The sequence below is a fragment of the Hydra vulgaris genome, chromosome 09 (assembly GCF_038396675.1).
Source record: "Hydra vulgaris chromosome 09, alternate assembly HydraT2T_AEP".
NCBI lineage: Eukaryota > Metazoa > Cnidaria > Hydrozoa > Anthoathecata > Hydridae > Hydra > Hydra vulgaris.
In genome coordinates, this window is record NC_088928.1 from 33,215,674 (window position 1) to 33,226,702 (window position 11,029).

General features: G+C 27.3%; 1 long non-coding RNA gene across 1 annotated transcript; it reads left to right on the forward strand.

The window, feature by feature from the left end:
• The first annotated feature begins 5,161 nt into the window (after positions 1 to 5,161).
• On the forward strand, positions 5,162 to 10,346 carry LOC136084738 (uncharacterized). Its single transcript, XR_010640814.1, has 3 exons — positions 5,162 to 5,361; positions 5,435 to 5,516; positions 9,288 to 10,346. It is a non-coding gene; the product is annotated as an uncharacterized LOC136084738 (long non-coding RNA).
• Positions 10,347 to 11,029: the final 683 nt, after the last annotated feature.

Sequence of the window (11,029 nt, forward strand, 5' to 3'; positions counted from 1 at the left end):
AGTCATTTTACTGGCCTAGCACCAAGGGCACTTGTTGGGTACCTGAGCAGCATGTTATTGCAGTCATTTCAGATCCAATCAGTTCTGCAACAGGTCGATATTACAACTTACCATGAATTGTCGTTTCCGACATTAATTCCAAAAATCGAAGCTATTTTAAATATGTAATTAGAATCAAGTTGTTTATGTTTTTTTACAACTGAATTTTTTCAATCGCCAATTATTTTTTTGTGGAAAAGAAACAATATACTAACATAAAATAAGAAACAACAAAAACACTTGTTTTTCTTTTTTGTTTTTTATGTTGCAGAAAATGTGTTGTAAAATGTGTATTGTTTCCTAAACTACATAGTATAATCAAGTTACCTATTTAACTAGATTATGCACCTATAACCAGGGTCGCATTTGTGACGTTGTTGGATTGATGGCGCTCTTAGGCATGTGAATAATCGTCACCGAAAATTTCGTAATAAAATTAAAAAAAATACATATCTAAAAATATAACTTTTCAATGAAAATAAAAAGTTTTTATTTTTTTGGTTGGTGCCCATAGTCAGTTGCCTAGTTGGCAGTTGCCTCAACTTCTCTAGCATTTTAAATTGTCAATAACATACATTTATCCGCAGTATTTTTATAACTGTTTACTTTTTTAAATCCTTTTTTAGACATACTTATTGTAAATAATTAAATGTTTGACGGTTGCCGAAACGTCATTATAATGACGTTTTGGCAACCGTCATGGGTTACCAAATAAATTTATCCCTATAGGGATAAATTTATTTGGTACCATCTACTAAAAGGAAGATCAACTTCTTTATTATTTTTGAAATTAACTTTCTTTAAAATGCATTGGTTTGGAAATGAAATAATTACACAAAAATGAATTTGTCAAAAAAAAACGCACCTAATTGAAGCTTTTTTTTATTTTAATTCACACTTTGCATATATCGACTGATTTATATAGCCATAAGCACAGTGAGTGTGAATACATCGACTGAGGGTTTGGGTTTGGGCAGGTTGTCTTGAACTAAAAGATTATTCTTTTTCATGCTTGCGGACTTAAAAGAGACCGTCCAAATAGAGGTTTGATAAGAGAGCTTAGGGTAAACTGACCTATTTCTGGCCACGTTCTAATTCTGGCCGATTTTCAAAAGCACTAAAATCTTTAATCAATAGTTAGATTGTCCTTTTACCAAAAAAAACTATATATATTTCAGCTTTGTAATTTTTAAAATATCCAGTTTAAAATATACAAAAACTTGCCGATGCTTCGAAAACATTCTTGAAATATTTGATAAATCTTTTGTCTCCGTAACTCAATCTTTGGTATTTTCAAAGTTTTTATGATTCCATTCATATTCTAAAGCGCTTGTAAAACGCTTGTATTGCAAGTAATATTGGAAAATAGTATTGTTAAAACTGTATGTGCATCTATGCGTATTTTGTAAATTGGTCAACAATTCTTTTAATTTCTGAATTTCTTTATACAATCTTATAACATAATTTCTACCAAATGTCCTATATCTTGCCAGTGATTCATATCAATTTTGGCTAAAATCATTGGCCAGGTATAGGGCATTTGGTAGAAATTGTTTGTGTGTGTGTGTGTGTGAGAGAGAGAGAGAGAGAGAGAGAGAGAGAGAGAGAGAGACAGAGACAGAGAGAGAGAGAGAGAGAGAGAGAGAGAGAGAGAGAGAGAGACAGAGAGACAGAGAGAGAGAGAGAGAGAGAGAGAGAGAGATGTACAATACATTGTTATAAATTATAACTAAATATATATTATTTTTTTGTTATTAACAAAGTTTAGTAACATTACATAAAACAAACCATTTTATGAAATGACTGATTTTAGTTTTTAATCATAGTCCATCTCTTTAAATATGAGATTTAGCTTTGTTATTTTGAACAACTGCAAAAAATATATGTATAATTTTGTTAAATGCACATATAAGCCATATAAGCACATATAAGATATTTGCTATTAAACAGTAAAAACCATTTTATAGTTCAATTTAGTTTCTATTTTCATATTGTTTTGAATTTTTTGCACTTATAAAGTTTTCTTTAGTTGGAAAAAATTAAGATTTTATTAAATAGCAAATTAACAAACTTTAACAAAATTTATTAAACAGAGTAGAAGTAAACAAGGAAAACATTGTTTTGGAGTAATGCATCAAGATAATATCAGTGTTTGAAGCTGTAAAATATGTTGAAAACTTCTCTTTGAAGCATAAAAAATCATTCAAGAACTCATGAAAAATGTGTTCTTGAATGATTTTTTATGCCTTTTTTTTATGCTTATTTTTAAACACCTTCTGAAAAATGGTGGCGTTTGATGTTATACACATAACTATTTAAAAGCTTGTAAAGTTTCCTAATATTTTTCTGTTCTTAAAAATTTTTTACTGAATAAAATTTAAATTAATAAAATACAAAACATATGGAATATGGATGGTATATAGTTTAGTTATCGCCCTGGAGAAGTATTTGTTAAAAAAGGAATAAAGTATCTGCATAGTCAAATATCTGATAATTAGGAAACAATCATGTAATAGCTTGTGTCAATACAATGTTTAACTCTCTTCCACCATATTTTATAATTAAAGGAAAACCTAAAAAGTCTCTCCACAATTTTCAAATTGTAATTGCCCCTGAAGGAAGCACATGGAGTGTTTCAAGTGTTGGACAAAGCAGAGTATTGTGGTTTACAAAATCTTTTCATCCAAATATAGATTTAAAAAAACCTTAATTACTTATTCTAAATGCCTGCGACTCACACAACTTAGTTGAACTTTCAGATGTGGCTGTGGCAAAAAAAATGTACAATGTTGACTTTCCTGAAAAGATTTACATCTAGCTTTGGTCTTGTGATAGAATAGTGCTTAGCCAACTTAAGAAAGGTTACAGAAAAGCATGTGAAAATTTGATAAGTAATTTTCCCATGACACTAATTACATGAGTAAGATTATGCGGGTTGATGAAGCAGGCTAGGAGCGAATCTTTTATCTCAAGTAATATTAAATCTGGTTTTCGAACTTATGAAATCTATCCATATGATCTAAATATAGTTCCAGCTAAAGCTTATATTACTACTTTTTTACGCATAGAGCCATCATCAAAACAGTGAGAACATGTTGAATAACTCAAGTGATCTTCTATAAACATCTTATGGGTATTATAAAATAGAAAATGAATCAATCATACCCTTCAATTGAAACAGAAGTCGACTTTTCTATTTCTACATCTTTAGTAATTAAGCAACCTTCAATTTTCTATTTCTGAGGACGAATTAAAAATAGCATTTGCATTATCAAAATTTTCAATTTTGATAATGCAAATGCTATTTTTAATTCGTCCTCAGAGACTAATTTAGTTTTAGTCTATATTAGTACTCAAGAGAATGCATTAGCAAAGAAGAGAGGTATCTAAATTTATGTATTTATCAAAATTTTCCCTTTAAAAAATAATTATTTTTCATAAGATCCAGATTCTAATGTTTTAACTTATCCCAAAAAAATCATTGAAAAAAAGCCGCTGGTAAACATAATTTTTTGCTTTCATCTAAAGTAGCACTGGAGAATAAACATGCAGAAGTTAAAAAAAAATTCAAGAAGAATAGAAAAAGAAAATTTAAAGATTAAAAATAAAAGATAAAATTAAAAATAAAAAAAAACTAGGAAGAAAAAAGACTTAGAATAGTTCAAAAATTAAAAGGAAAAAAAAAAACATTTTTACTATTTTTAATTATTATTTTGTTTTTTGTATTTAACTTGATTATCGAACTTATTATTTTTTGGTAATATAATTTATTAATATTATGATTTCTCGGTTGTATTTCTTGATTTCGTTAGTTTTTTTGCGTAATTTATAAACGATTTTAAATCTGGCTGGTGGCCAGATTTAGGTAAGCAGCGACCAGAATTAAGTTCAAATGGCCAGAAGTTGGTCTTTTAGCGAGCATCTAAAAAATTGATGTTTAAACACATGTTAACTTTTTTTTTTAGTTTTTAATAATTATATTCATTGTTAAGTAACCTATTTAAATCTAAATTTGTTTGTTTATATCACGGAATTGAAATTTTTTTTTAATAATAACTGCAAAGTGGCCAGAAATTGGTCAGTTTACCCTACCTCAAAAAACGTGGCGTAGATTTTTAGCACAAAAATCGGTTCCGTAAAAAGGCGATTTCCGCGTACCAAATTAAAACCAGACAGTTCCCAACATTTTGTTTGACTTCTGAGTCTATTTAAATTCCCATAGGTTAGTATTTTGGAAGTTTCCTTTTGCATCTCAACTCAGTCTTGATCATTTATACTTTTTTCTACGTTGGAGGACGTCATTTTGAATGGAAAATTGAATTTTTGAGACTACCACGTTTAAAACAAATAGCTTATATTTATATCCTTAAACTACAAAATACTACTTTTAACGGAAACAACTCAGGTATTTTAGATAAATCACATAGCTAAATTTATTAGCTGGATTGTCGACAACCGGTTATTTTTTTAAAGAAATCCGCAGATGGGAGAAAATACAGCATATTTACCACCGTGGGTTACAGCATTAATTTCTTTTTTATAAACCACTTGGTAATATAAATTGTTTTGTGTGAACATTTTAGAGGTAGTTTAATTTATTATTTATTTTTTAACTTAGTATTTGCTGTGATTCTATTTTAATGGCCACCTCTGCAAGTCATAAAAGAAGTTAGTTAAGCTAATATTAACATAATTCCAGTGAGAAAATAAATCAATTAAACGTGATAACTTTAACTAAATATAAATAATCTAGTTAAATAGGATATAAAAAAGATTTACCAAGATTAATCATTTTAAAATATTATAAAATAAGTTTCACAAAATTATTCAAAAAACAAACAAACGTTTTTCACGTAGAAAAAAAAAATTATGCATGATATTCTGCAGAAAAACTTTATTTCTCGTAAAATATACTTTTATGCTTTTAGGTCTAAAGAAAAATTACTTTCAACTTTTATCAAAACTAATAAATAATAAAAAATGATTAAAAACTTTGTTACAAATTATTTTTTAAGTTAGCTTTTTTAACTTTAAAACGCCTTTTTTAATTGTCTCGATGCAAAGAGACAATTAAAAAAGCCGATTATAAAGTTATTAAAACACGATTATAAAAGATTTCATTAAGTTGAGTCTGCTGTCATTTAAATCCAACGTCTCAACCGTTACTGAGAATTAATTTCTTAAGGATGTCTAAATTGGATAATTAGAGACTTGAAGCATAAATTAATAAAGATATGTCATAATTTAAAAAAACTAGAAAGAAAATTTAATTGGATATAGCTGAAAAACAAATATTAAAAGACGAGTACAACCTGTTTCATTGTAAGTCGCATGGTTTTTCAAAAAATATTTAATTCGAAAAAAAATCTTGAAATTACTTTTGTTTTTTTTTTAGATACGAAAACTGTCGCGAGTTTTCGATATTTTGAATGGTTATTTATCATTAAAATTGTCTGGTTTATGAGGTATTGAACCAGGTATGTTTTTTTTCAGATTTTGAACTATTATATAAGATATTTATGAACCAAAATTCAAGTTTTCTCCAAAACAACAAAAAACAACATTGTTTTTTGTTGTTTTTTTTAATCGAGAAAAAGGTAGACCTTTTTCTCGATTTTTACACCCAACGTCGTTAAGGCAAATCAGTAAAACATAAATCGAAATTTTTACAAAAATCTCATTTTTGACTATCTATAACTTAGGTTTTAAATGAAATTAAGTAAATGAAAATTTATTTTTGTTCAATACAACTACTTCTGCTTGTGTTTTAAAAGAATTTCTGAAAGTTTTTTGTTGTTGTTGTTGTTGTTTATACAGAATTTAAGTCTCTTTTTAAACTACTTTACGATTTTGCTCAGTCGGTTTGGTTTAAAATTGTTTTAAAAAAAATTAAAAAACGTCCTTAATTTGGACATGATAATAGATCAAAAGAGCTAGAACTTCTTTAAGTTATATAAACCCGTAAATTTCCTAAAAAGCATGTTTTTTAGGAAATTGTTATTATAATTATGAGAATAGTTGAACTTTAAACATTGCGATTTTGTAGCAATGTGTCGCTAGCTACATATTGTAGCTTTGTAGCTACAAAATATTTACAAACCTATTGCTGGTTGATAGCGTTATATAAAAATTTTTTAGACGGTGATTTTATTACGATATGACGCTAGGTACAATTGCCAGTGGGTCTTTAGCTTATTAAGCAAGCTGTCCTCGTGGCCAAATCGCTGTCTTTATCGTTACGATTATAGCTAGCTATTCTCTAGCCTCCCACCAGATACGCTAACTGAACGTTTTATTAAAAAAATTTGATTCTCTTAGTTATCTTGTTTTAATAAAAAAAGTTTTAAATACTTATATCCGATAATGCTTCTAAAAAATATATCTATAAAATCTATCAAGTATAAAATTGTGTGTGTTTTATTAGAAATTATTTTACTGAATTATATAATAAAATATACTAGTTAGCTGTTTAAATGTTTATAATTACCGACAACGAGCTTAGAGGCTACTTAAAAATTACCTTAATGTTTACCGCTTAATAAACTTTCATTTGTTTTCTACATCCGTTATACATCAAACAATATATAAATTCGAGAAGTTGCAATTCCTGAAAATTTTGTCAATGCAATTAGTAAAGGTTACTGCTATCATACCAGTAAAAACATTTCAAATATTTACATTGATTATATTCGTTGTTTTATTTATTTTGGCTTTATAATTATATATCATTTCATGTTATTATAACTTAAATAAAAGTTCTTTGAAAGTTTTTGTTGCCTTTCTACAGTTTGTTTGACTTTTTTTAGAACCATACAGCTTTTAATATATTTTTAACATTTTTATTCGACACCGTGTTTTTTTTATCCATTTTCATTCGTCATCTTCGATTTGCCATCTTCGATTTATGGTTTGTCTTTTTTTTCAATCGTTTATTATTTCTTTTTATTTTAATTTCTTTAAATTAAATTTAATGAAATTTAAATCAAAATCAAATTTTTTTTTTGTAGCCATCTACATTTTTTTTTTGTAGTCATCAAAATTAAATTTTTTTTTTGTAGTCATCACTCAACACTTCTGTCATCTTTCTATTCATCTTTTGAAGCAATCTTTTATTCATCATTTTAGCCGTTTTTTTTTTCATCTTTTGCGGTTTGAATTTTAATGTTCACAACAATCTTTATGTTCCGTTTAAAATTTTTAACGCAGCTTATCGATAAAGTTTACAGGAAAAAAAATAATAATTTTTTTTTCAAAGTTGTAGAGAATTTTGTTTTAAAACTATCAAATATTTTTTTTAAGTTTTTTAAGAAACTTAATTTAACTGAAAATAAAAAACTGTTTTATACCACCCATTTATTTGGATAGACTGAAATATGCAACTCAGTAGGATAATTAAAAGAACACTTAATTAAAAAAGAACAGCTAATAATAAGTTAAACAATTAAACTTCTTTTTATTCTTGTGATTATATAAGATGTAATAATTGAGATGTTGAGAGGTTCTAAAGGCAGAGTTATCACTTTTGCAGTTGAGTTGTGCCTTGTGCAGTTGAGTTGTTACTTATGCGGCACTTAATGGTGCAAAAAAAAAAATCGGTTTTTTTACATAACGTTTTAGCATTTATATTTGACAAAGCCAAATCTAGCATTTTTTAAATTTTTTACACTGGTATCTTCACAATTTTTGACTTGTTGAAGGTTTATTAAAACTTTACTACCCAGCAGACAAAAGTTTAAGTCGACTTTGGAGCTAATGCTATATGACGTATGCTAAATGCTTGTTGGTGTAGATTCAGAAGACAGTAGACCTAGACGATGTAGTTGATGATGATGGTATTAAAATAGATTTTGATAGTTGATATAATGAAAACTCAAATTGAGATGGTGGTGATTCAAAAGTATTAGCCATTTGAAATTTTGACTGATCAACTTTATTTATTGATGTTGAGCGGAAGTTAACCGGTATTTGTAATTTCTATGATATTTAACGCGAGTGTAAATATAAAATTTGGTTGCAATTGACTAAAATATTCATTTAAAAAACTTCAGGATTTTGTAAGATGTGTTACATGTCCATATATAACTAACTAAAGCATAATACCTACAAGTATTTTAAATTAATGAAATAATAAAAGCCCCATTTACTAAATTAAGATTTAGCGTATTTTTTTTAGTCCACCGTTTCTGTTTTCAACTCGTAACTTTTACCAGAATTTTTATATTCAATTTTGAGGAAAGATTATTGACCGGCGCAAAAAGTTATATGAAAGATTCACTGATAGTAAACTTCGCTTCCAAGAGTTTTAAGGCCATTTTTCATACAGAAAAAAGAAAGAAAATTTGAGGAGGCCGAAAATTTAACATAAAAAAAAAACCCAGTGACGGATCCAGGAATTTAAATTTATTTAAATATTTTTGTATTTTTCCATCATTGCGTTTCCCAAAAAAAAAGAAAAAAAAAGAAAAAAAGCTTCTCAATTTCTAAGATATTTTTAGGACTTTCAGATTCTGGTGGTGGTTAAGTTTAAATTAAATATACGCTTAAAAATATACGAAAATTTCACGAAAAATATACAAGGTTATACGAAAAAAAACAGGGAGGGGGAAGGGGAGGGGTATGCATCCCCTTAAATCTTTTTAATCGATTTAATTTTTATTCGAATTTAAGTGTTTAGGTTAAACTTAAACACTTAAAATCGATTAAAAATTAAAAAAATTTAGCGCAACAAAAATAAAATAATAAAAGCATACAAACTAATCTATGCCGCACAAAGTTGTACAGCAAATTATCGTCAAACGTAAAATTGCAAGTGCGTAACTAAAGATAAAATCAACTTGCTTTTTCTAAAAAAAATTAAAAAGTCTTGATTTGCCAAACGCTTTTTAAAATAAACATAACTAAATTAGAAAAAATAATGAGTAAATTTTTTTATAACAATAGATCAGAAAAATCGCCTATAAATAAAATAAGATAAACAAAATAAACAAATGCGATTGCTCACGAGATTGTTACTAAACAAATTGTAGTAATTGGATGTATTGTAAGAAAAGTCTTCGAAGACAGGCTACAAAAATGATTTTTTATAGCTATGATAATATTTAAACAACTGTTAGCAAATAGTTTAAAGCTTTATCGATTTTAAAGTGCGTATTCGGCGACGAACAGTTAACAAAATAACCAACATATTATAATAATATTTTAAAAAATATTCTAAAAATTAAAAAAAAATCATTTACTTTTATTTTTAGATATTATATTGTTCGCATTGGATTAGTTGTCATGGAAAAGATGGTCGTCATAAAACAAATTAAACTTCTGTTCAAACATCACTCTTTGTTAGGTTTACTTGCTCCGTTCATTTTTATATTAAACTACATTATCAGTGAATGGACTTTTATAAAGTGTGGAAAGGAAGTATTAAGTTACGTTATCTTTTTTTGTTTTATTCAACTTATATTATCGTCGTTAATTTATTGCACAGCAACAATGGTTTCCAAAAGATACTTATCTCAAACAATGGAGTCTTTATTGCAGTTAAACTCTTTTGAATTATCATACCTCATGTCGAAATGCAAAGAAAAACAGTACAATGAAGATCAGCTATCTTCGGATTCAAATAGTTGCCTTGTTTGTTACGAATACGAGGCACTGACAGTTACTTACCCTTGTCACCATTCAGTGATGTGCGGTAGGTGTGCATGGACTTATATTGCCACATGTTTAAAAAATAACCAAACTTTACGATGTATTGTTTGTAGAGCTGATATTGAGAATTTTAAAGGAGATATGTTTATTCACTTTGATACTCAAACAGTTGAACTCGCTCGCACTCATCTATTACAATCAAAATTAAATACAAGTTACTGTATTCAAACATGCGATTGATTCTGCATTTTTCTGATATTATTAAACTGTAGCGTGGACTGTTATACCTTTGTGAGAATTGCAAAAGAAGCGTTGTTGATAATCGATTAATCATTAATCATTCGATTAACAAATACAAATTAAATAAAAGAGGGTTACTAATGCTTAAATTTCAGTTTATAAATAAGAATTATGATATGGTCTAGTAAAACTTACACGTGAATATTAAAACATATTCGGCCACATGTATATAAATGATACAAATTTGTGTATTAAGTTTGAACTACTATATTAGTAGTATATATTATATTATTTAAAAATAATAACATATTTATATATGGTATTTAATTGTGTCATACTTAAATTTTTGAATAATTAAAAATAGTTTTTGTATATATAATACTGTTTTTATTTTAACTTGGTTTATCAACCCATAGTTTGAAGTAATTGCATTACATTATTCAGAACTAGTATTAACACAACCAATTAAATTAACTACCAGAATTTAATAAAAGTTATATTCAAAAATAAATCTACAGCCCAACAAAAAAAAAAAAGTTATGTTGCCGAGCAATTATGCAAGTCATCTTTCACCGTCGAATAAAGTTTAAAAGATATTTGGTTCAAATCTTTAGCATTCGGGGTAAAACTCAAAAATAAATTATTTAAAAGTCAACCTGGGTCTCGAAAGAAGCTTATTATAGAAACTTTAGAAAACATAAACTTGTTATTGTATTTGTATTAATATTTGTTATTATTAAATTAGTAACTCTTATATTTATATTAATAATTACAATAATTACATTAGTAACGGTTTCAATCCTGTTTATAATTATAAATAATGATTTAAAAAAGTTTATGCGTGTCTTTTAATTGTGACACAGACGAAAATGAATGCGTAAGCTAATGCCAATTATAAAATGACTTTATTTAACGTTGAAATAAGAAGTGCAAACGGTAAACAAAATGCATTAGCGAGGGAGGGAGGCGGTGGCAGCTGCAGCAACTTCGAATTGGTTATGAGATCCAGAGTCATTTTGTCAATGTTGAATTAACATCTATTACAATTATAATTATAAACAAGAAAAAATGATAACATATAACAAAAGATTTTAAAGTCGTTCTT